General features: G+C 40.4%; 1 protein-coding gene across 4 annotated transcripts in view; it reads left to right on the top strand.

Moving 5' to 3' along the window:
- Nucleotides 1-479: 479 nt before the first annotated feature.
- The window catches only part of PPP2R3A (protein phosphatase 2 regulatory subunit B''alpha), a 199151-nt gene continuing 172667 nt past the window's right edge, over nt 480-26963 (top strand). For 2 of the 4 annotated variants that reach the window (XM_046001660.1, XM_046001662.1), the window contains exons 1-2: nt 580-616; nt 1100-1195. The gene's annotated coding sequence lies outside the window, so the exon portion shown is untranslated. Of the gene's footprint in view, nt 617-1099; nt 1196-26963 lie in introns of all 4 variants that reach the window. The other 2 variants (XM_046001663.1, XM_046001661.1) reach the window with 2 other exon arrangements.

Genomic DNA, 26963 nt, shown 5'->3' with positions numbered 1-26963 from the left:
AATAAATCTTCCTTCAAAAGTCACACAACTTGTTCACGTCACAAGGAAATGTGGCACAGGTGCGGGCCACTGGGAGGATCGGAGTGACCAGGTGTACTGGTCAGCAGCGAAGGCTGCGTGTCTGCCGTCTCCCCGCCAACGGAACCATCCGGTCAGCTCCAGGAGGGTAAAAGAACTAATGAAGATAACAATGACAACGATTATAAAATGACAATGACAATAAAATCACAGTAATAACAAATCCTAACAGGAGATTCGTATCCAGCAAACGGTTGTAAGTGCCACAAATCACGACACCACGGGGCCGCCATACCGAAGACCCCACGGGCGGAGGACATCGCGGCTCTCGCAGCGCCCCTGGCGGCCCCCTTCCCGACACGGGCCGGCGGGGTGGGCGGAGCCTGGCGGGCGGGGCGGGGCGGGGCGGGGCGCCGAGCGCGCGGCGGAGGGTGGGCATAAGGGGGAGGAGGTGACGGGCGGCTGGGCGGGGCGCGTTCGGGCCTCAGCTCTTCACACGCCGCACTCGCCTCCCAGATTCCGCGCCGCCGGGGAGTCTGGTGGCGAGTGTCGTCCGCGAGCCCGGGCAGCAGCCGGAGGAGGAGCCGCGGGCGCTGAGGTAGGCGCGGGGACGGCCGCCGCGCGGCCTGGAGCCAGGGCGCCCCTGGCCCTGCCCGAGGGTGGTGGCGAGGCCGGGGGGCGGCGCGTGGAGGCCCGAGCGGGCGGGGCGGGGGCCTGGGGGCGGGGACCGGCCTGGCCAGCGGGGCCAGAGGGGCCGCGCGGAACTGGGCCCACCGCAGAGCCGTGGGAGTCGGGTTTTGGGGCGGCGCGGGCTCCAGTGCACGCCCTGCTGGGTCCCGGGCAGTGGCTGCCCGGGAGGTGTGGAAACCGCCTGCCCCGGGGGCACCCACCGAGCAGAGAAGGCGGGGGACGGCCCTGTCCCTCCCACTTTTGGGGCTCCCAGGCCAGTTCGCCCGCACAGCCCTCGGGAACTTGTTAACAGGAAAGCTTGGCAGAAAAACAAATGCCAACGTTTTGGAAGAACTGAGAGTCACGTCGTTAGACGCTGAGGCTTTATTTTCCTTCCCCACCCCCTGCCCAGCCTCAGCCCGACTTGGCCAAAGAAGGATGTGTCACCAGCTCGGGGCCTCGGGCGGGATCCCCGGCCTGGCTGAAAGCAGGAGTACCTGAAACAAAGGTAAACGGAGGCCGGGCATACCCTGGCCCTGCCGTGCGGCCGCCCCCGGGCCGCCTCAGTGGGTCTCTCCCGCGCCGACCCTGGCCGCCGCCTCGGAGGGGCTTTCTCTCGGGGGACCTCTCGATGGAAACCAGCTGGCCGGGCTTGGAGTTGATGTTGCATCTGAACTCTGTTGTGCTCGCATTATTCCCAATCCCTCAACTCTGGTAAAGCTTAAGGAATTTTTACCCAGTTTTAGCGGTCAGCAAATGTAAGGGAGGATAAATTGCTGTTTGTAAATTATAATGTATTTTCTTATTAGGAAATGGCCTGAAAACACGAAATAAAAATTCTTGATGCGTAAGCAAAAAAGAGTGGCTTGTAGTGCCTTCCAAAATCTGAAGAAGTGCTCCTTCTCAGGTCATTTATGTACAAAGCGTCCCCTCAAACCTTTGGTGCCAGGCATTTTTCTTTGTTCTTTATTAGTCTCAGGCCTCAGTTTCTTGTAAACAGAGCACCCACTGCTGAGACCCCAGAAATTGCTGTACTAGGTCAGGGCATGTGCGTCCTGCTCAGGAGGCAGCAGGTTTGTGTGGTAGTAAAACATCATTTTCTTTCTTGATGGTACCATTAAAATTATCTCAGTTTCACTCTCAGAAATATCCATGACTTTTAGTGAAAGCCTTTAAAAAATCTATAGACCACTCCTAATTTATACATAAAATCTGTTCACATTTATTGCATCCACATGGCTCTCCTATCCTCTCTGACAGAAAAACTTGAGATGCTGTGGGGAAAACTCGGATCTTTTATAAATCTGAGAACTCAGAAATTGAGGACAGGGCAAACAAAGTAAAGTTTTTTTCAAAAAACAGAAAGCTTTGAAGAAGTCTTTATCAGGACCAATCTGGCTGTGGAGGTAAAAAATAGTTGTATCCACTAACAACCTGAATATTAATCAGATTTATTTGTGTTCTTAAGTATTTGCATATTTTAAAATGTGCAAGGGGTATCAAGTGAAGGGGTATCTGACTTTATCTTAATCTGAATTAATTTTACCTTAATGTTTAGCTAAAACCCACTGCCCTAAGAGAATGAAAGTTTCGTTTCATCAAGAAGAGAGTAAAGGATCTGAGAAATTTCAGAGTATGGAGTACTTGAGGGGGGCACTTATTAAAAGCAAACCATAACTTCGCTTTTAAATTCTTCATAAGCTCATTACCTGATTAGTCTCCACTGATTTAGCCCCTGTCACCTTTCAGAACACAGCTAAAGCCTTTCTTAACATCTTCCCCCCCACACACACCTTACCCTCCCCCCGCAAAAAACCCCCACCACCTGGAGTAGAGTTGATCACCCTTTTGAGTTTTACCACTCTTTAAATTAGGCGTTTTCATCTGTAGTACTATTGACATTTTGGACCAGGTAATTCATTGTTGGGGAGGGCTATCCTGCTCATCACAGGATGTTTAGCAGCATTCCTGACCTCTCCTAAATACATACCACTAGTACCTCCCCCCATACAAAATTATAGCAAATAGTCACACAATGTACACAGTAGTGACAATCAAAAATGCCTCCAGATATTGCCAGATGTCCCCTGAGAGAGCCAAAATCACCCCAGTTGAGAACCACTATCCTAAGTAGACTGTTGCCTTAATTAACATTGGTGACCCTGCGTTGTCTTCATTTGGTTATGTGTTGATTTTCTCTGCTGTCCTAGGCTTGAGGGCAGAGGAGTCATTCATTTATTTACCAGGTATCTGAGGAAGGGCATACTTTGCCAACCAGGTGCTAGTTTAGTTCTGGAAATACAGTGGTAAAAAGAGCTGGTGTGGTCTTTGTACTCTTGAACATTATTTCTTTTTTTTTTTTTAATATTTTATTTATTTGACAGAGAGAAATCACAACTAGGCAGAGAGGCAGGCAGAGAGAGAGGAGGAAGCAGGCTCCCTGCGGAGCAGAGAGCCTGATGTGGGGCTCGATCCCAGGACCCTGGGATCATGACCCGAGCCGAAGGCAGAGGCTTTAACCCACTGAGCCACCCAGGTGCCCCCTCTTGAACATTATTTCTAAAGAGAGTGACACACATGTATAATGATACAGATACCTCATTGCAATTGTGATAAATTCTAGGAGAAGTACAGAGCACTCCAAGGGTCCTGACCTAGTTTGGGAACTAGGAAAGGTTTCCTTGGGAAATGACCTTTAAGGTGAGGGGGACATTGAAGGTTAATAGAAGTTATAAGGTGAAGCATAGGGGGACAATATTTCAGGGAGAAGGAATAGGACCTTTTCTGGGAATTCAGAGGCCAATGTGGCTGGAATGTGGAGAGTGGTAGGGGCAGGATGATACAAAATGAATCTGTAAAAGTTGGTAGAGGCTTTCTTTGAGCAGCAGTTCTCAGTCCAGCCTATTCATCAGAATCACAAGAGGACCTTAAAACAGTACTAGGGCATGGCCCATTAAATTAGAATGTCTGTATTGGATCCTACTTTCCTCCCCAACTGCTGTTTTCCCCACACTTTTTTTTTTTTTTTGAAGATTTTATTTATTCATTTGACAGACAGAGATCACAGGTAGGCAGGGAGGCAGGCAGAGAGAGGAGGAAACAGGCTCCCCGCAGAGCAGAGAGCCTGACGCTGGGCTCAATCCCAGGACCCTGGGATCAGGCTTTAGCCCAAGGCAGAGGCTTTAACCCACTGAGCCACCCAAGTGCCACTTCCCCACACTTTTTAAAAGGATAACCACTAGTACTAGTTTTGTGTATTGTTCTAGACATTTTTTTGTCCGCGTTCAAGCAAATGCATATTCTTAGTTCCTGCTGTTATTTACACAAATGGTAGCATTCTGTACACACTATTCTTTTTTTTTTTTTTTGAGACTTTATTTATTTGAGCAAGAGTTTGTATTAGCGGTGGGAGAGGGCTCCCTGCTCAGCCTGACATAGGGCTCGATCCTAGGACCCTGGGACCATGACCTGAGCCGAAGGCAGATGCTTAATGACTAAGCAACCATGCACCCCTGTACACAGTATTTATGTTTGCAGCAATGTCTTGGAAACCTTTCCATTTCAATATATAGTTTCCTTATTCTTTTGAATGACCTTATAGTATTCCATAGTATGGATATACCACAGATTATTTAACCGTTCCTTTATTGGTAAACATTTAAATTTTTTCTAATAATTTACTATAAGGAGTAGTACAGGCATATGCCAGTTCATGTGTGAAAATATCCATAGGAAAAATTCCTGGAAATGGAATTATTGGGTCTAATATGTACATATACACATAAATATTGTTTTGTAAAAAGATCAATATGGTCATGTTGAAGAGAATGGTTTGGAAAGAAATGAGTGCTGACCCTAATTAAGGTTACTGAGTGCTGTAGACTGCATTTTGTACCCCCACAATTGAATTTTGAATCCCTTACCCCTAGTGACTAAACGTGGAAATAGAATCTTTGGTAGGTAATTAGGGTTAAATAGGGTTGAAAGGGTGGGGCCCCGACTCAATAGAATTGGTGGTTTTATAAGCAGAGGAGGTTGGAAAGGCCATGTGAGCACAGTTAGAAGGAGGCTATCTGCAAGCCAGGAAGAGAAACTGACTTTGTCAGACATTGATCTGGGACATCTGCCCTCCAGAACCGTGAGAAAATTACATTTCTGTTGTTTAAGCACTCCAGGCTGTGGTATTTTGTTACGGCATCTTGAGCCAACTAACACACAGTGGAGAGGTAGAGGAGAAAAGATTGTAGCCGGGACCATGGTGGTAGCAGAGGAGATGGAGATGGATATAGGAGATATATTTAAGAAGCATAATTGAAAGAACTTAATAATTGAGGGAGAAATGAGTAGGATTGACTCCCAGGCTTGCCCACCCAGGTGAATGTTGTGGCTGTTATCACTAGAAAGGTAAATAGTTTTGAAGTGGGTATAAATCATAGTTCACTTTGGACTGGTGAGACCTCTGAGTGGAGAATAACATAAGCTTTGGTTAATTCAAATCCATAGCCCAAAGGAGTGGACTGAACTGGGGATCCATATTTAGGTGTGAATTGAGGGGTGTGGATGGAATTACCCAGAGCACTTTGGGAATCTGTAGCCCACAGCTGAATCTGGCTTACACGTGTGTTTTGTTTTTCCCATGGAGTGTTTTTTGTTTTTTAGTTTTTAGTTACCAATAATTTAATTGCCAATAATTTAAAATCTGAAGATTTCTCATGAAAATCTAGATTTGGGTCTTTTCTTTAAAAATGAGAAGATGTAGCACTACTGAGCTGGCTTTCCCGTATGGCAACAATTGGTTGGAGCTAAGTCAACACTGATCCCAGCTGCTTTCTAGTTCAGCAGAGAGTCCACCACTCCCTAAAACTTATCCTGGCTTGCTTTTTTTATTTTTATTTTTTCCAAGATTTTATTTATTTATTTGACAGAGATATCACAAGTAGGTGGAGAGGCACGCAAAGAGAGGAGGAAGCAGGCTCTTCACTGAGCAGAGAGCCTGATGTGGGACTTGATCTCAGGATCCTGGGATCATGACCTGAGCCAAAGGTGGAGGCTTTAACCCACTGAGCCACGCAGGCGCCCCGGGCTTGCTTTTTTTTATTTACTTCTCTGACCCTAGTAGGCATTTGAGTGTGAAATCCCTGTTCTAGGAAGAGAGAACAGAACAGGGATTCTCATCTTGGCTGCACATTGGAAATATTGGATAATTTAAAATTGCTGTTGCTAATACCCACACCAGAAATGTATATTTTTGTTTACTTGGTCTAAATTAAAGCCTGGGATTTAAAAAAAAAAAGAACAACTCGTCAGGTGATTCCACTGAGCAGTGGAAGTTGAGACCATTGACAGAGATTAAGAAGAGAGAGCTCAGACCCAGTGTTTCAAAGTTGAGTAAAGGAAGGTCACTCCAGAATAAGGGATGAGAGAAGTGGTCAGAGAGATACAGTGGAGTGGGATCTTGCTTATAGCTAAGGTATGCAGACTTAACCCAATACACTTGAAGATGTGTAGATGTCTAGATGAAAGAGAATGTTTAGAGGAAAGATGTCTAGATGAAAGAGAAGTTGATTTTGCATGTATACTTACTGTTTGTTTTGTGTATACCTATATATATATATATGCTGTTCATTACTGCCTAGAGTTAATGTATACAAAAAACAGCTTTGCTTTATTTAATGGGCCATTTAAAGGATTCAAGAGCAATTTAAACTATGCTTGATATTTGTCTTCGGTGTTTACTTTAGAATCTAATTCCAGTTTAAGTTGTGTCATAAAAGGCATTTTTTAAAAAGAGAAGAGTTATCAAGTGAAGCTGTAGATTGAAAATGATCAGTTGAATTTAGCAAGATGGAATCGTTGCCCTCGGCAAAACCATTTTAGATTGGAAAAGGCAGAAACCAGATTGAAGTGGGTAGAAAGTAAGGAAATACAAAGGATAAATGTTGGGGAAGTCTTTTGAATTTACACTAGAAGGGGAGTGATGAGGGAAGGTCTGGTGTCTTATATGTATGGTAGATGCAGTCTGTGTTGGTTACCCAAATGCTTCTAACTCTTGAGGGAGGTAACCTAGTGGTGCCTGATTACCCTTGTCCCCCATTTCAGAGGGGTCTTGCCTGTATTTGTTTTGGAGACTTTGTGCTTTCCACTGAGGAGATATTTTGCCAGGACCTTTGAGACTCAGATGTTAGTGATTAGGCCCTTAGTCTCTTTCTTATCTGAAAAGCCTTAGGGCTCCTAAAGGCCAGCAGGGCTCCAGTGACCCTGACATCATCCTCCCATTAAACTGTGAACAAAGATCAGATTGTTGTCATGTTGAAAATGGAATACTTGGCTATGTCAGGGTATATGTATCTCCAGCTTTCAGATTCCCAAGAGCAGTTTTTTGCAGCTGCTTTAACTTTATATTATAGCTGGTTTTCCAGTTGTGTATATGTAAAATTTCTCATACTTTGAAATATTTATCACCGATGCTGATGAAAGGGTATGGATACAAGTTGGAGGAGACCCTCACTGAGCTCAAAGAGAAGAGAACACGAACAAACTGGTTTCCAAAAGGTTGTGTGAATGGTGGAATGCAGTTACCTAGAAGATTGGATTAGAGTGGCTGTCCAGAGTGGCTTGTCATGCACATGGCCTCTACCCATCTGTCTCTTATCCATCTCTGCCTCATCGGCAGCCTTAACCTAGCTAGCATAGGAGGTGTAAAGAGTTGTGATCTATAGATACCATAGGGGTTGGAAAATGCCAAGGATTTATTACTGAGGAATGGAGTTTATTAGTTGAAAACATAAGCCCCAATGCTGTACTTTTTTCCAAAAGTAAGAGTGTAATCCTGTGAGGGATTAGTCTTCATAGCTGCTAGTAGTTTATCCATTAGGTGGATGATGGTTAACTTCTGTATGAAGGATGCCTTTATGACATAAGTAAAAGCCCTTGGTCTACAAAGGTTTATACTGGGAGTCTATGGTAAGAAATATTTAGAAACGTTTATGTGCTTGGGCAATTGTAGGAATTCCACCATCATAAATAAAGTTAGGTACCATACTTGGATTGTGGTAGACAGAGGGAAAAGTTCATTGCAAGGTGGACCAAAGCTTCTTTGGTTTGTAGAGGAAATAGGATATTTTGAGTGGGCAGATGATTTGCAGTCAGTTCTTGGGTGCCAAATCTTGATTTGTTAAATGTCAGCTGTGTGATTTTTTTTTAAATTGAATTAAAGTTCACATAACATTAAATTAATCAGTTTAACCATTTTAAAATATACAATACAGGACTTTCAGTACATTCACAGTGTTGTGTAAGCATTACCATTAATTGCAGACTATTTTTGTCACCCCAGAAGGAAACCCTGTACCCATTAAACAGTCACTCCCTATTCCTCTCTCCCCCTATTTCCTGAAAACCACCAATCTGCTTCTGTCTCTGTGGAGTTGCCTATTCATATAAGTGGCATCACACAAATGTGACATACTGTGACTGGCTTTTTTCACTTAGCAAATTTGTGCAAGATTCATTCATGTTGTAGCATGTGTTCCTTTCTTTGAATAATAATCATTCCTTTCACAATTATCATATGATCTCCCTGATATGAGGAATTTGAGAGGCAAGGTGGGGAGTTTGGGGGGTAGGGAAGAAAAAAAAATGAAACAAGATGGGGTCGGGAAGGAGACAAACCATTAGAGACTCTTAATCTCACAAAACAAACTGAAGGTTGCTGGGGAAAGGGGGTATGGAGAAGGTGGTTGGGTTATGTGATAGGGTATGTGATATGGTGAGTGCTGTGAAATATGTAAACCTGATGATTCACAGACCTGTACCCCTGGGGCAAATAATACATTATATGTTAATGAAATAATTTTAAAAAATTATCATTCCTTTCTTTGATTGAATAATAATTAAATTGTATGGATATACTATATTTTGTTTATCCATTCACCAATTGATAGATATTTGGGTTGTTTATTCATTTTGCTATTGTAGATAGTGCGACTAAGAGCATTCATGTATAATTTTTTGCTTGAATACCTGTTTTAGTTCTTTTGTGTACATACGTAGGAGTGGAATTGCTGGGTCATAGGTAATTCTATGTTTAACTTTTTGAGAAACCATCAAACTGTTTTACATAGCATCTGCAGTGTTGTACATTTCCACCAGCAATGTTCTGAAGTTTCTCAACATCCTTGTCAATACTTGTTATTTTCTGTTTGTTGTTTTTTTTTTAAGAGTGAGAGAGTGAGAGCAAGAGAGGGAAGAAGGAGGAGAGGGAGAATCTTTTTTTTTCATATAATTTTTTATTTTTTTTAATTTCTTTTCAGTGTGCCAGAATTCATTGTTTATGCACCACACCTAGTGCTCCGTGCACTACATGCCCTCCATAATACCCACCACCAGGCTCACCCAACTTCCCACCCTCCGCCCCTCCAAAACCCTCAGATTATTTTTCAGAGTCCATAGTCTCTCATGGTTCATTTCCCTCTCCAGTTTCCCCCAACTCCCTTCTCCTCTCCATCTCCCCATGTCCTCCATGTTATTTCTTATGCTCCACAAGTAAGTGAAACCATATGATAATTGACTCTCTCTGCTTGACTTATTTCACTCGGCATAATCTCTTCCAGTCCCGTCCATGCTGATACAAAAGTTGGGTATTCATCCTTTCTGATGGAGGCATAATACTCCATCGTGTATATGGACCACATCTTCCTTATCCATTCGTCCGTTGAAGGGCATCTTGGTTCTTTCCACAGTTTGGCGACCGTGGCCATTGCTGCTATAAACATTGGGGTACAGATGGCCCTTCTTTTCACTACATCTGTGTCTTTAGGGTAAATACCCAGCAGTGCAATTGCAGGGTCATAAGGAAGCTCTATTTTTAATTTCTTGAGGAATCTCCACACTGTTCTCCAAAGTGACTGCACCAACTTGCATTCCCACTAACAGTGTAAGAGGGTTCCCCCTCTCCACAACCTCTCCAACACACGTTGTTTCCTGTCTTGCTAATTTTGGCCATTCTAACTGGTGTAAGGTGATATCTCAATGCGGTTTTAATTTGAATCTTCCTGATGGCTAGTGTTGTGAGCATTTTTTCATGTGTCTGATAGCCATTTGTATGTCTTCATTGGAAAAGTGTCTGTTCATATCTTCTGCCCATTTTTTGATATGATTATCTGTTTTGTGTGTGTTGAGTTTGAGGAGTTCTTTATAGATCCTGGATATCAACCTTTTGTCTGTACTGTCATTTGCAAATATCTTGGAGAGGGAGAATCTTAACCAGGCTCCACGTCCAACGCCAAGCCTGATGCAATGCTTGATCTCACAACCCTGACATCATGACCCGAGCAGAAATTGAGTCAGACACTTCACCAACCGAGCCACCCAGGTGCCCCACTGTTTTGTTTGTTTTTTTAAGTTTTTATTTTAATTCCAGTTAGTGAACATACAGTGTTACATTAGTTTCAGGTGTACAATATAGTGATTCATCATTTCTATTCATTATTCCGTTCTCATCACAAGTACACTCCTTAATCCCCATCACTTATTTAACCCAACCCCTATCCCCTGCCACCCTCTAGGAGTTTTTTGGTTATAGCTATCTTAGTGGGTATGAAGTAATATCTCATGATTTTGATTCACATTTTCTTAATGACTAGTGAATAATGTTGAGCATCTTTTCATGTCCTTTTTGGTCATCTGTATATCTTCTTTGGAAAGACATCTATTCAAGTCCTTTGTCCATTTTTAAGTTGGATTGCTTGTCTTATTGTTAAGTAGTTGTTAAGGGGTCTTTGTACATTCTGGATACCAGACCCTTGTCAGATATATTGTTTGCACATATTTCTCCCATACTATGTGTTGCTTTTTCATTTTCTTGATAGTGTCCTTTGTACACTGGCTTCTAATTCTGATGAAGTCAAATTTCTGTTCTTTTCTTTTGTTGCTTATACTTTCAGTGTCCTAAGAATCCATTACCAAATCCAAGGTCATGTCAATTTACCCCTATATTCTCTTCTAAGTTCTTACATTTAGGTCTTTGATCAGTGTTAATTTTTGTGACATAGGGTCCACCTCCATTCTTTTGCATGTGGATATCCAGTTGTCCCAACACTATTTCTTGAAAGAGATGTGTGTTGTTGGTTTGTTTGTTTGTTTTTAAGGTTTTGTTTATTTATCAGAGGGAGTAGGAGAGGTAGAAGCAGGCTCCCTATCAAGCAGGGAGCCCGACACAACACAGGGCACCATCCCAGGACTCTGGGATCATGGACTGAGCCACCCAGGCACTCCAAGATGTGTGTTGTTATGCAAGTCTCAGACCCTGTGCTTTCTTATATGTGAAATGAAAGTGGTAAGAATACTTGCCTCACAAAGTTGTAAGAATAAAAAGAGAACGTGAATGTTGAGCAGTAAAAATGACTGAACAAATGATTATTATTATTTTGCTTTTATCATATGTATAAGGTTCCTGTAAGTTAGTATCCTTCAGCAACCACCAGAAGTCTTTCATCTAGTGGATAGTGAGTAGTGAGTCATAACATAGAGGATTGGGGACCATGTTATACCCCTGATACAAAGTCAGATGGCCCTAATGCAGGAGATAGTTGGAGAGATTGTACTTATCCAAAATTGAATGGGTGTGTTCTTGTAGAGCATGTGTTTGTCAAATTCTGTTGCTATTCCTCTCAAATTTAGGTGTTCTAGGTGTGTAAGGAATAGTTTTAATTTTTTTAGTCTTTAAAACTGAAGAGTTTTCAGGCATAGTAGAAAAACAAAGCAGTTCTTTTTATTGGACTAAGAATTGTCACATTTTACCATATCAGCTTTTAAATGTCTAGAACTAAGACTTTTCCTGATTGCTTAGTTCAGTCAACAAATACTTCTTGAGTTGCTGCTATGTGCCAGCCACAGAACTAAATATTAGAGATATAATGCCTTAACATACAAGACCAAACTCTTGATCCTGCATCCCCTTCTAAATCTGTTCCTTTCTACAGTTGTTTAACTCACTGAGTCCAGTTCCTTTCTGCCAGTCCCTCTCAAATCCATACTAATCAGGCCCTCCCCTCCCCAGTCAAGACCTCAACATTGCCAATCTGTCAAGTGAGTCTGTTCTCAGTTTTTCTTTTACTTGATCTTTCAGCAGCATTTTGCACAGTTGATTGTTCCTCTTTCTTTGAAATACTTTCTTAACTTAGCTTCCAGAACACTACTTCCTCTGGATTTCCCCCCACCTTACCAGAAGATTCTATCTCAGTCTTCTTTCTAGTTCCTCATCATCTTCCTGATCACTAAAAGTTGGGATACTCCTTACCTCTCAAACCTGTGTTCTTCCTTATCAACACTATTTCTTTGCATTTCACCCAGTCTCATGACTTTAAATACCATCTATATGCCAAAAACCACATGCCAGTGACTATCAGATTTTATCTCCAAGTTAGACCACTCCTCTGAATCTCATACTCTGGTATCAGAGTGCCTACATGACCTCTCCATTTGGATATCTAAATTTTTTTTTTTTTTTGACAGACAGAGATCACAAGTAGGCAGAGAGGCAGTCAGAGAGAGAGAGGAGGAAGCAGGCTCCCTGCCGAGCAGAGAGCCCGATGCGGGGCTCGATCCCAGGACCCTGGGATCATGACCTGAGCCGAAGGCAGAGGCTTAACCCACTGAGCCACCCAGGTGCCCCTCCATTTGGATATCTAATAGACATCTCAAAACTGAATTCATTTTCCCCTCCAAAACCACCCTTTTTGTTGCCTGTCCCATCTCAGTAAATAGCAACTCCCTTCTTCTAGCAGCCCAGGCCAAGAACTTTGGAGTCATTGTTGACTGTCACCTCTCTTCCCACATTCAGTTTGCCAGCAGACCCTGTTGGCTCTTCTTTCAGAAGGTATTTGCTTTTAGAATGTATCTAGAATTAGTCATTCATGCCACTATCTCTTCAACTTTCATCTTCTCCAAACCACCAGTATATATCTCCTGAGTAATTGCCCTTGCCTAATTCTTTTTTCCCTGCTTTTGTCCTTGCTCTCGTACAGCTTGTTCTCAATGCAGCAGCTAGAGGGACACTGTTAAAAATCAGTTCTTAGCTCAGAGCCGTTATGCTTACCTACAAGGCCCTATATAATCTAAACCCGCACTTACCTCTCTGACCTCCTCTTCTACTGTTAATCCCTATGCTTACTTTGTCAGAGTCAAAAAGGCACCTTGTTCTTCCTCCAGTAAACCAGCCCTAGGCCCTGTGCTGTCCCTCACTATCTACAAAGCCCCCTCCCTCACTTCCCTTCTGTCTTCAGTAAAGTTCACTTTCTCAAGCACTCCCTATCTCCTTCCCTTTCAAACCCTGCATCCCAGAACTCTTTGTACTCTGGGTGCTGCTGCTACCCTACCCCTGAGACTGAGCGCTAAAGCTATTCCTCTCCCCCACTGTTTGTTTATCTTTAAGCTTACATTTGAACAGAATCACTTCAGTTAAAATAGTTTGAAAACTGCTTGTCTACAAGGTTAGAAGTAAAAAGCAGAGATTAGCTGCTGTGAATGGAGATGTCATTAAGGATTTAGAAATCATAGCAAGGGCATGCTTATCCTTTCCGTTTTGTAGGTCATAGGCACAGTCCTTATTTTATAGTCCTGGGTGTGGAGCCCTCTAATACTGCTACTATGAGTACTGATGAACACAGTGCTCCTATTAGTGTCAAACCTTCCCTCAAGCACTGTGACTCAGGTGTCAGCATTTGTCTTCCTTCAACATGATGTCTTGTTACTCTGGCAGTGGGTTGGGACCCCTTTCCCATGGTAAGCCCTGTTCAGTAGCAGAGGCGGCTCATTTGGTGCTAGTAGGAGTATTGGGAACCATGAATTAAAGGCAGTTAAGAGTTATATACAATAGAATGTGTTGATTCTACGGTGAGATGCTCCAGACTCTAAAGAAGAGGACAAACAGATCACATGCAGTATAGTCTCCCTAGATAGCAAGTTCAGAGGCTTCATCCCACTCATTGTTTCTCAGTCTGTCTGCAAACCTGCAGGCCTTCTCACCAGTTATTGTTATTAAAGGCTGGAATGGTGCTGGTTTTGAGTTGCTATTTTAAAAGACAGTGAATTATTTCTAATGAATTTTTAACCAACAAGTATTACATAAATATATTCTCCTTGCCTTGGCCCTTTTCCTAGATGAGCTAATTCCCTAGATTACAAACAAGTAGATAATGTAATTTCAGATAATGGTAATAGTGCTATGAAGAAAAGTAATGTCCCATAATAATGAATATTTAGGTTGTTTCCAATTCTTCCGTCTTTTAAACATTACTGTGATGAACATCTTTGTACTTACACAAGTGTGTGATGCCTGTATTGCTTAGATTCTGAAAGATGGAATTGCTGGATCATATGATCATATAACCAAAATTTTAATACATACTGCCAGTTGGTCCACAAAGTGTCTATACTGATATTATGTATAATATAATTAAAAGTAGTAATGTGTTTCAGTTTTTCAATCAATAAAATATTTCCATTATTTTTTACTTACACTAGCAATATTGAATACATTCTCTTTGTAAAAAAACACAAGGCTAAAAATCCTCATGCCATCTACCAATTTACAAATTTTTGCCTCTTTTAAAAGTTTTAAAAACTCATGTCTCCTTTGAAACAAAGACCTAATGTGTCCTTGTTTTTTGCTTTATTTCCCTGTGATTGAATATTTTTCTTGAGTTTTTGACCATTTGTATTTCTTTTTCTGGGTTTTTTTGTTTTGTTTTGTTTTGTTTTTTGATTGCACAGTAAAGAATTCTAGTTACATCCTATGGTCCATTCTTCCTTCATCTTTAGTAATGGGAACCCCAGCTTTTAGCCAAGCCCTTTTCTGCCCATTTGGAGGAGAACATTCCCTGTCCTCCTTAGAGCTAAGTGTTACCATATGAGTTTTAGCTGATGATGCATAAGCAGAAGTGTTTGGTATAACTTTCTGAAATCTCCTTAAAGAGAGAAGGCACTCTCGTTTTCATTCCTTACCATCTTCTATTGGAACACGGATACAATGACTGGAGCTCTAACAGCCATCCTGTCTGTCAAGACTGTCACTGTAGCTCAGTGAGCCAGAAAACCTGGGTCTCTGAGCTATTGGTGGAGCAACTGCACCAACCCTCAACTTATTCTGAGTGAGAAATTTAACTTCTGTCTTGTTTAAGCACTCTTATTTTTGGTTTTTCTGTTATATGTGGCATAACAAATACTTGTCTTATTTATTTATAGGAGTTCTTTGTGCCCTAGTCATCCTTATTATAAAAATGGCACAATTCCTCCGGTCTGTTTAAGTCCTCTCCCTTTGTTTGTAATAGTTTTTAATTTTGATCTCAAATTTACCTTTCTTTGCCTTTATAGCTTTTGATTTTACTTTTTTTTATAACTTTTTTTTCTTTAAGATTTTATTTATTTATGGGGTGCCTGGGTGGCTCAGTGGGTTAAAGCCTCTGCCTTCGGCTCAGGTCATGATCTCAGGGTCCTGGGATCGAGCTCCGCATCGGGCTCTCTGCTCAGCAGGGAGTCTGCTTCTCCCTCCCTCTCTGCCTGCCTCTCTGCCTACTTGTGATCTCTCTCTCTCTCTCTTTGTCAAATAAATAAAATCTTTATTTAAAAAAAGATTTTATTTATTTGACAGAGAGATCACAAGTAGGCAGAGAGGCAGGGGGAGGCAGGCTCCCCGCTGAGCAGAGAGCCCGATGCAGGGCTCGATCCCAGGACCCTGAGATCATGACCCGAGCAAAAGGCAGTGGCTCAACCCACTGAGCCACCCAGGTGCACCCCCCCCTTTTTTTTTTTTTACAACTTTTAAGTGGACATTTCTCCTGCCCTGAAAATCTAAACATAGAATCTTACATTTTCTTATACTTTTATACAGAATTTAGGTCTCTAATTCATCTGGAGTTTATTTTTATCTGTAGTGTAAGGGAGGAATCTTGTTTAGTTGGCCGGTTCATTTGGAATAATCTTTATAACAAGTGTCATGTCAAATTATCAGTTAATAAATTCTCATATATGCATGGAATGGTTTTAGAACTGTTTAGTTTCATTGATCTTTGGTTCTTTGCCAGTAATAGACTTGTAATTCCTATAGCTTTATAATGTGATTTTTAGTGAGGCAAAACTAAATGTTAAATGACCATAGCACAATATTTGGAAAACGTGTTAGGAGAAGAGTATAACAATACAATGAACATTTGTTACCCATTGCTCAGTTTAAGGGAAATATATTGTTATTTCTTTGTTTTTGTTCCCCCCTACACACACACACCTCCCCTCACCCAAAGTTGTATTGACTCCTGCACATTTCTCTTCTCTGTGAAATTTTAGAGTCATCTTATAAATTGATCGTAGAATTAATTTGTATCATTGAAGAGTGTAATAATTAATATTAATGTTAATAATATTAATAAATAATATTACTAAAAGCAGCATTAATAACTGCTTTTTGGAAATTGATAAATTAATTGTTTAAATGCTTTTCCCATTTAAAAACCGCAATTCGGGGTGCCTGGGTGGCTCAGTGGATTAGGCCAATGCCTTCGGCTCAGGTCATGATCTCAGGGTCCTGGGATCGAGCCCCGCATCGGGCTCTCTGCTCTGCGGGGAGCCTGCTTCCTCCTCTCTCTCTGCCTGCCTCTCTGCCTACTTGTGATCTCTCTCTCTGTCAAATGAGTGAATAGAATCTTTAAAAAATAAATAAATAAATAAAAATAAAAACCGCAATTCGAGTATTGTGATGTGAACATTAAGAGATACTAGTTGAATGTGATTACGATCTATAGTAGTTGTCAGTTTATCTATTTTGGTGGCTTGTGACCATTATACTGTTTTTATTTTTTTATTGAGATTTAATTAACATATAACCATATTAGTTTCAGATGTGCAATGTAATGACTCAATATATGTATATATTGTGAAATCATCACTACAATGTCTAGTTAACATCCATTACCACATAATTACAGTTTTTTTCTTGAGATAAGAACTTTTAAGATTTAGTCTCATCAACTTTCAAATATACAATACAATATTATTAACTGTAGTCACCATGCTATACATTACATCCCCAGGATTTAATTATTTTATGATTAGAAGTTTGTACCTTTTGACCACTTTCACCCATTTTTCCCACGCCCTGCCCTCCACCTCTATCAACCACCAGTCTGTTCTCCACATCAGTTTGGGTTTTTGGGCCTTGTGAGGTTTTTTTTTGTTTGTTTGTTTTTTTTAGATCTCACATAAGTAAGCTCGCACACTATTTGTCTTTCTCTAACTTACTTCGTTCAGCATGATGCCCTCAAGGACCATCCAGATTGTTGCAAATGGCAAGATTTCCTTCTTTTTATGGTTGAATATTTCATTGCATGTATACACTACATTTTCTCTGTTCATTTATCCATTGATGGATACACAATCATAGGTTGTTTCTATGTCTTAGCTATTATTTATAATAATGTTGCAGTGACCATGGGGATGTAGATATCTTTTTTAGTGCTTTCTTCTCTTTCAGATAAATACCCAGAAGTGGAATTGTTAGGTCATATGGTAGTTACACTTGTAAATTTTTGAAGAAGTCCCATACTTTTTTCCAGTGGCTGCACCAGTTTACTTTCCTACCAGCAGTGCACAAGTGCTCCCTTCTCTCCATATCCTTGCCAACACTTATTTCTTGTCTTTTTATAATAACTGCTCCAATAGGTGTGAAGTGATAATTCATTGTGATTTTGACTTCCATTCTCCTGATGATTAGTGATGTTTAGTACCTTTTTGTGTACCTTTTGACCATCTCTATATTGTCTTTGGAAAAATGTCTATTCAGATCGTCTGCTTATTTTTTAATTGGATTGTTTGAGGTTTTTTTGCTATTGAGTTGTATGAGTTCTTTACATGTTCTAGATGTTAATCCATTATCAGATATATAATTTGCAGATATTTTCTCCTGTTCACTAGGTTTCCCTTTCGTTTTATTGATGGTTTTCTTTGTTGTACAGTAAGTTTTTAGTTTGGTGTAGTCCCACTTGTTTAATTTTGCTTTTATTGCCACCACTTTTGGTGTCAAATCTAAAAAATCCTCACCAAAACCAATGTCAAAGAGCTTGTTGCTTGTGTTTTCTTCTAGGAGTTTTATGGTTTCATGTTTTACATTCCATTTTCAATCCATTTTGAGCCAATTTTTGTGTGTGGTGTAAGAGATTTATCCAGTTTTATTTTTGTGCATGTGGTTATTCAGTTTTCCCAGGACCAGTTATTGAAGAGACTGTCCTTTCCCCCCACTGTTTATTCTTGACTCCTGTGTCTTAATTAATTGACCATGAGTTTATTTAGGGGTTCTATTCTGTTCCATTAATTTATGTGTCTGTTTTTATTCTAATACTACATTGTTTTGATTATTGTAGCTTTGTGTTATAGTTTGAAATCAAGGAGTAATGCCTCCTGATTTGTTCTTATTGCTCAAGATTGCCTTGGCTAGTCACAGTCTTTTGTGGTTCCATACAAATTTTGGAATTGTTTTTCTATTTCTATGAAAAATGCCATTGGAATTTTGATAGGGATTTCATTGCATCTGTAGATTGTTTTCGGTAGTAATAGACATTTTGACAATATTAATTCTTCCAATATATGAGCATAGAATATCGTTACATTTATTTGTGTCTTCAGTTTCTTTCATCAGTGTCTTATAGTTTACAGAGTACAGGTCTTTCACCTCCTTACGTAAATTAATTCCTAGGTATTTTATTCTTTTTTTCATGCAGTTGTAAATGGGATTGTTTTCTTGTTTTCTCTTGCTGATAACTTATTATTAGTGTATAGAAACAGAACTGAGAGGGGCTCCTGGGTGGTTCAGTGGGTTGGGCCTCTGCCTTCGGCTTGGGTCATGGTCCCAGGGTCCTGGGATTGAGCCCCACGCTGGGCTCTCTGCTCAGTGGGGAGCCTGCTTCCTCCTCCTCTCTCTCTCTGCCCACCTCTCTGCCTACTAGTGATCTCTGTCAAATAAATAAATAAAATCTTAAAAAAAAAAAGAAAAAAAAAAGCACAACTGAGTTTTGTATATTGGTTTTTGTGACCTGCAACTTTATTGAGTTCATTTATTCTAACAGTTTTTCAGTAGAGTTTTCAGAGTTTTCTATATATGTGATTATAGCATCTATGAATAGAGACAATTTTACTTCTTTCTTTCTGATTTGGATGCTTTTAAAAAAATTTCTTTTTCTAGGGCAACTGGGTAGCTCAGTTGTTAAGCATCTGCCTTCAGCTCAGGTCATGATCCTGGGGATCTAGGATCAAGCCCCATGTGGGGCTCCTTGCTTAGGAGGAATCTGCTTCTCTCTCTAACTGTCCCCCTCCATCCCACTCATGCTCTCTCTGTCTCTTTTTCTCTTTCAGATAAATAAATAAAATCTTTAAAAATTTTTCTTTTTCTTGCCTAATAGCCCTAAGACTTTTGATACTATGCTGAACAAAAGTGGTGAGAGTATGCATCCTTGCCTTGTTCCTATTCTTGTTGAGTATGATGTTAGCTGTGGGCTTGTCATACAGGTATGTCATACATACATTTCTTTTGTTAAGGTACATTCTGTCTACACCCACTTTGTTGAGAGTTTTTATCATGAATGGGTGTTGTATTTTGGCAAATACTTATCGTGCATCTCATGAGATGATTATAAGATTTTTACCCTTTATTTTGTTAATATGGTATATTACATTGATTTATGGATATTGAACCATCCTTGCATCCTTGGAAAAGATCCCACTTGATCATGGTACATGATGCTTTTGTTATTTTTGAATTTGGTTTGCTAATATTTTGTTTAGGATTTTTGTATCTATGTTTATCAGGAGTATTGGCCTATAATTTTCTTTTCTTGTAGTGTCGTTGGCTAGTTTTGGTATGCAAAATAATGCTAGTCCTGTAAAATGACTTTGGAAGCATTTTCTCCTCTATTTTTTGGGGCGGGGGGGGTGGGAGGAAGATTTTGAAGAGGACCATTACACTGTTTTTAATTGTTCTTAGTCGCAAGTTTAATTTGTACTCATAATTGGACATTGCTTCGAAGTGGAACATGTGTAAAACACATGTTAAAACATCATAAATTAGTGAGGAGCATGAAAAATAATAATTCTGAAGAACTATTTCAAGATGTCCATTATGGAATATGTAAGCTGTATTCATCTGATCAAAACTTTTATAAAACATCAAGATGTCTCTAATACTAAACAGACTACATGATTAAAGGAAGCTGGTAAAGGGCATAAGGGAATTCTCTGTTTTATCTTTGCAGTTACTCTGGAAATTATAACTACTTCAAAATATAATTTTTTTAAAAAAAAAATTATTATAGCCCTCCCCCCATCTCTGCTCATGTTCTTTCTCACTCTGAAATAAATAAAAAATTAAAAAGTATGATAAATTTAAAAACATTACATAGACATGCCTTATGTTTAAAATTACACATGTATTCATACGTGCATATAATTGGCATTTGGTATTTCCTATTCTTTTTTTTTTTTTTAAAGATTTTATTTGTCCATTTGACAGCGAGAGAGAGAGAGAGAGAGAGAGAGATCACAAGTAGGCAGAGAGGCAGGCAGAGAGAAAGAGAGGGAAGCAGGCCCCCTGCCAAGCAGAGAGCAGAGAGCCTGATGTGGGACTCGATTCCAGGACCCTGAGACCATGACCTGAGCCGAAGGCAGCGGCCTAACCCACTGAGCCACCCAGGCGCCCCTGGTATTTCCTATTCTTAAGGTCACTCTAGAGAAAATAATTTCAGATTGGTTCAGTAAATATAAGTAGCAAGGTAAAGATATTCTGTTGAATCTCATGAAATATAGAAGGGGCCTAATCAAATTAAGATGGATTGTCAATTGAAAGCCTCCATTTTGTATTAAATAAGGAAGAGGTTTGCTTTAAAATTTTTCAATTTACCATACAATGGTATTGTAGACAGCTGAATGTTTATTTTATTATGATTGATCACTCTCTGTTGAGGTACTTAAAAATCTAAAAAGGAAAAATTTAAACACTTGAAAATATGACAAAGAAAAAATATGGGGTTATTCTATCTAATTTGGCTTTTCATTTGTTTCTGTTGTTGTTTTTAAAGATTTTATTTATTTGACAGATTAAGATCACAAGTAGGCAGAGAGAGAGAGAGAGGAGGAAGCAGGCTCCCCACTGAGCCACCCAGGCGCCCCATGGCTTTTCATTTGTTGGTAATAAAGACCTATAATGTACAGTTTGCTAAGAATGTCTCTCGAAGAGGAGCATGAAACCATTTCTCCTAGCTTGATATTTAAAAAACTAAACCTCCAGGGGTGCCTGGGTGGCTCAATGGGTTAAAGCCTCTACCTTTGCTTGGGTCATGATCCCCGGGTCCTGAGATTGAGCCCCGCTTCCGGCTCTCTGCTCAACAGGGAGCCTGCTTCCCTCTCTCTCTGCCTGCCTCTCTGCCTGCTTGTGATCTCTCTTTGTCAAATTAAAAAAAAAAAAAAATCTAAAAACTAAACCTCTAACTTATGGAAGAATCCCAAGTATCAGGTTTAAAAAAATCATTTTGTTTATTTTGGATACTATAATGCAAATTAAATTTCACCTGCATTTCAACATACATTTGGTGCTAAATCCCCCTCTTTTTTGTTTGTTTGTTGTTTTGTTTTTTATTATTATGTTAATCACCATACAATACATAATTAGTTCTTGATGTAGTGTTCCAAGATTCATTGTTCACCCCTAACATCCAGGGCTCCATACAATATGTCTCCTCCTTAATACCCACCGCCAGGCTCACCCATCTTCCCACTCCCCTCCCTTCTAAAACCCTGTTTGCTTCTTGGAGTTCACAGTCTATCATTGTTCGCCTCCCCGTCTGGTATTACCCCCCTTTGCTTTTCCTTTCCTTCTCCTAATGTCCTCCATGTTATTTCTTATGTTTTACAAGTAAGTGAAACTATATGATAATTTTAAGTCCCCATCTTTTAATTTAATACATTTGGATGGTTGGAAATCCATCTTTTAACTTCTTGATAATTTCATTGGATAGCATATGATTTTCTTTACATGTTAAAACAGTTCATCAGTGAGTAGAAGTTAAAATTTGTCCTTAGATATTATCAGTATAAAGACTTTGCTATATGAATTTTATAACAAATCTTTAGTAGTAATATGTTAACTTAATATTTTTATTTAAATTTGCTTTATCATGTGTCATACAAACTTTATAAATGATTTTTTAAAATTACTAAGGAGGTCTGTAGTATTAATTTTTAAAGCTCATGAGTCAAAAAAGGTTGGGAATCACTGATCAGCACTGTAGATCTGATCACCGAAATTGTGCTGATTGATGTCAGATTGGGCCTGGATTCAGAATGGCCAGCCTGGAAGTGGGTATATCATATGATGATATGATATATGATATGATATATGACATGTAGAGGGACAGGGTGTATCATATGATGAGACCCTTTAACTGAAGAGCACCAGTGTTGCTGCTAACTTTCCGCAGGGTAATAATTTCCCCCTTTCAATCCATGTTGTTGCTTTGGTCTTAAGCGTGGGCAGATGGGCATGTGTATTGCAATACAATGGGCAATACACATGCCCATCTGCCTTCATTCATTAGAATCAAAGATTAGAATGTTCAAAAGATTCTGAGCAGCTAAAAAAAAAAAAAAAACTGAGCAGCTAAAAACCATGGTAAATGTTCATTCACAGATCATTTACAGATGATGGAGGTTTTTTTGGCCAAAGATTTAAGAGAGTGACCAAGTTACGGAATGAAGTAAAGTATTATGAAAGCAAGAGCTAAAAGAAAAATAGAGGATGACGATGTATGCTTGCATGTCAGATAAATTGATCCGTTTTAAGGAATAAATAGTTAAAGATATACAAGTAAAAGGTTGTTTATAGGAAAAATATACAGGGAGTATATCCGTTCACTCCAGTTTTATTAAATACAGCCAGCCATGATGGAAATGAAACATGCTCGTCTCACTTTCTCTCTGTATTATGTCTGCTCTTCTTAACACCAGCTTCTCCTGCCATGTTGCTTATCATGGATGTCCTAAAACACTGGCCTTAGTCATCAAATATGTAGGACCTTTAAGACCTGGAATTCTTAGCTAATGGCAGTGTTTCAGTGCTTCAGTTACAAGTCCCCAGGAGAGAAGATGTCTTTGGCCTGCCTTAAATTAGCATCCCAACTAAATTTAACCAGAAATGGAAAGTGTGTGATGCATAGAGTTGCCCCATTGAACCTGCAGACAAGGCAGATCTCTAAGAAGTAGGAACATCTCTTGTTCAGTTATGTAGGAGAGAACGCTCGTTTGAAAAGGAATTAATTGGTTCCCTGAGCTCAGGGGGTGGGGGGGGGGGGGGCGGAGGGAGAAGAGGAAAGTGTAAAATACCTCCAAGAAAAGAATGTCAGCAATGTCATAGGAAAGAAGATTAGGCCAGTCTACAATATGAACAACTGCCCATTCTGTAGGCCTAGGCAGCTTTGTTACCCCAGTAATCTTTGCAGATGATTCCTACCTAGCAGGAATGGGAACCCTAGGAGATGAGATGCAGTATATGACTAACTTGAGGAATATAACCAAACATTTCCACAATACCTGTACTGTAATGACTGTCAAGATATCCTTGGGCCAAAAATAAGCAAGACAGGAAACAATGTGTGTTGGAGAGGATATGGAGAATGGGGAACCCTCTTACACTGTTGGTGGGAATGCAAGTTGGTGCAGCCACTTTGGAGAACAGTGTGGAGATTCCTTAAGAAATTAAAAATAGAGCTTCCCTATGACCCTGCAATGGCACTACTGGGTGTTTACCCCAAGGATACAGATGTAGTGAAAAGAAGGGCCATCTGTACCCCAATGTTTATACCAGCAATGGCCATGGTTGCCAAACTGTGGAAAGAACCAAGATGCCCTTCAATAGACGAATGGATAAGGAAGATGTGGTCCATATACACTATGGAGTATTATGCCTCCATCAGAAAGGATGAATACCCAACTTCTGTATCAACATGGACGGGACTGGAAGAGATTATGCCGAGTGAAATAAGTCAAGCGGAGAGAGTCAAGTATCATATGGTTTCACTTATTTGTGGAGCATAACAAATAACATGGAGGACATGGGTAGATGGAGAGGAGAAGGGAGTTGAGGGAAATTGGAAGGGGAGATGAACCATGAGAGACTATAGACTCTGAAAAACAATCTGAGGGTTTTGAAGGGGTGGAGGGTGGGAGGTTGGGTGAGCCAGGTGCTGGGTATTAGGGAGGGCACGGTATTGCATGGAGCACTGGGTGTGGTGCATAAACAATGAATTCTGTTACGCTGAAAAGAAATAAATAAATAGAAGAAAAAAAAAGATATCCTTGGGCCAGAGCCCAAGGATATTATGGCTGCAGTCATAGTAAAAGTCTATTTTGGTGGTTGACAAACAAAACTGGGAATCCCTTATAATTTTCATTCATATCACCTAGCTTCTTAACCGCTGATAATCAGATGTCCTAGTAACATGTAATGGGGATTGGTTTGTTTTAACCCCTTCATGCACAGCACAGGAGAGTAGTAGCAAGGGCACTCCATAGGAGAAGCACCACCACAGTACTGAATGACAGTGCTACCAGCAGAAATTCTTAATGGTCTCCAGTAATCAGTATGAATGTGTCACTTTTCCAAGTCCTGGTTGACAAAATGTTTTGAGATGCTTGGGTAAGCAAATATGCAGGAACACATTCTCCAGGGATTTGGATGTAGGTTAGCTATAAGTTTGGAGATCATGGTGATCCAGAGCCCTCCTTACTGGTGACCTAGAGATCTATCTGATGTGTACACTTCTTAAAAGAACTAGTCTAGCTCTAGTACAAGCATAATTGAGCCTCTTGTTGGCTGCCTTTCTGAGTGTGTGTGTGTTGGAAGGCAGTGCTGGGTCATGCAGTTCTAGTGGGTTGTCTTCTGTACTTTGCCTATAAGTACTGGTCATTTGTGATGGATGCCAGTAGTGCTGGTCTTAGGTTCAGAGCATATGCTAAACTTTTCTGTCAGGTAAAATGCAAGATTAAACCGAGCAGTTATCAGAAATGTACAAGAGGGCTACTTCATCCTAGATAGCATGAATTGAATCAGTCCCTCCCTAAACTGGTTATAAAAGGTCTTGGCCAAGGAAACAGAAATGGTAGCATGTTAGCGAATTGCCTCCCCTCTTCTTTTCCTCATTAAGAGCTTTCTCTGTATTGGCATTGTTCTGGTGTTGAGAGACAATGGTCAATAAGGCAACATGGTCCTTGCTTTTGTGGAATGTTCATTCTGTTGCAAGGATATTACAGATTGTGTAAACAGTAAAACAGTTTTAGGTAATGATAGTGCTATACAGACAGTAAACTGGATAATGGAGTAGAGAGTAATGAGATGAGCTTGGTCAAAGGTGAGGAGCAGGCTATTGGAGGAACTGAAAAAAAGGCCAGGCAGTACAAGGTGAAGTCGGGGAAATGGTAGGCAGATTCTGGAGTTGTATCAGGCTGTTTTTAAGAAGTTTAGATTTTGTTCAAACTGGAGCATTTTAAACAGGAGAGAAATTCATCCTGACTTTTATACTCTTGTGCTGTTTGGAGAATGATTGGAGTATGGAAAGGCAGGAGTGGAAGTGGAGACCTGGCAAAGGCCATGACAGTGGTGCAAATGAGAGATGATCATTTGGACCAGATTCTAGCAGTGAAAAAGTCAAAACCGAGAGAGATTTTGGAGATTGGGTGGCAAGCCTTAGTGAATGAATTTGTATTCCAGATATGGTCTACATTTATGGCAGATAGCTATTCCACTCTTACGGACTTGTAAACATCTACCAAGATACCTGTAAAATGGCCCAATAATGTATTCTGGTTGTGTATGTTCTGGGCTATTGGGTTATCTGTACAATAAGTAATTAATAGCAAACCCTTGCTTGGCCTCAGCTGCAGGATACACAGATTCCCTCAGTCCTACATGCAGAATGTCAGCTGAATAAAGAACTTTGGGAATGTCTCATGGGTCTTATCATACTCCTCAGGGTACCTGAGGCCGAATGATAAGTTGATGAGGCAAGCTTGGTGGCTTCCCTGACCCTGGACTCGGACTGTCAGCTCGGTCTGACACACCACATATATGACCAGCAAAGAAAAGGCAAGTCATAAATAACCTCACTTGCTCTGTTACAGTAGATAGTTCTCTGTTTATCCTCAACCCTCTGTTCTCAAATTTCTGGCTCTCTGCGCAACTGCCATACCTGCTTTTGGACTTTGGTTTTGGACTCCTATTATGTCTTTCTTCGGCTTCTTGCAGTTGAACCTTGTTCTCAGCTTTGCTTTCCCATCTGATCTCAGTATCTTCTTCCCCAACTCCCCCATCCCCACCCCAACACTCCTATTGTGATCTTGAATGAAACATTTTCTGCTGAAATTGTAAGCATAGAACCCCACTAGAGGTGGTGATTCAGACTTGTGCCTCAAGCATGTTTGATTATTTAAGTACTACTCTTGAACCCACAGGACTACAGCTTTTTGCCTGAAACTGACTTGTAGGCAGACGGTGCTTTATGAGCTCTTCCAGTGAGCAAGCTCAGAGATTCATAGGATTGGTGCAAAAATTAATTAATGATTTTATTTGTGATAAGACCTCATCTAAGATATGTCAAGGTTGATTATTTAGAGGGTATCAGTGGAGCCAAGAAATATCCAGGTATATCCAGGACAAAAACTAAGAAATGGGGAAAGCAGTGGGTTCTGTTGAGGGACACATGTGTGACCCAAAGGAACACATTTAAAGACTGAAAGTTGTCAGCTTAAAACAATCTGTGTAGCCTTTTTGCCTGGAGATATTTCCATTGGGGTTTTGCCCTGTTCCCCTGCTCCAGTTGAATTTGGGAGCACTCCACAGCATCTGACAGTTCATACATTAAGAAAATATTGTTGAATCCTCTTTTATGCTGTGCACTGGCTACATGTGGCAGAGATGAGGGTGAGGAAATTGCAGTGGCTTTCTGACTCATCTCTGCTTCATCCCTGATTTATCACACTGCCACCCAAATCCTATCATCTCCTTCCTGAGAAACTATAGTAGTGCTTTAAATGCCTAATAAATACTTTGTGAATAAATGGAAGTTATTTCAATTTATTCTGTATGGAGAATCTTTGCACTGTGTCTTTATATTTATGTGTTTTCTCCAAATCAAATCTACTTTACTCTTCTGTTAAGTTAAAATTTTTCTTTTTGCCCTGATATTTGC

The sequence above is a fragment of the Meles meles genome, chromosome 4, assembly GCF_922984935.1.
Source record: "Meles meles chromosome 4, mMelMel3.1 paternal haplotype, whole genome shotgun sequence".
Classification (NCBI taxonomy): Eukaryota; Metazoa; Chordata; class Mammalia; order Carnivora; family Mustelidae; genus Meles; species Meles meles.
This window is presented reverse-complemented; position numbering and strand designations above follow the sequence as displayed.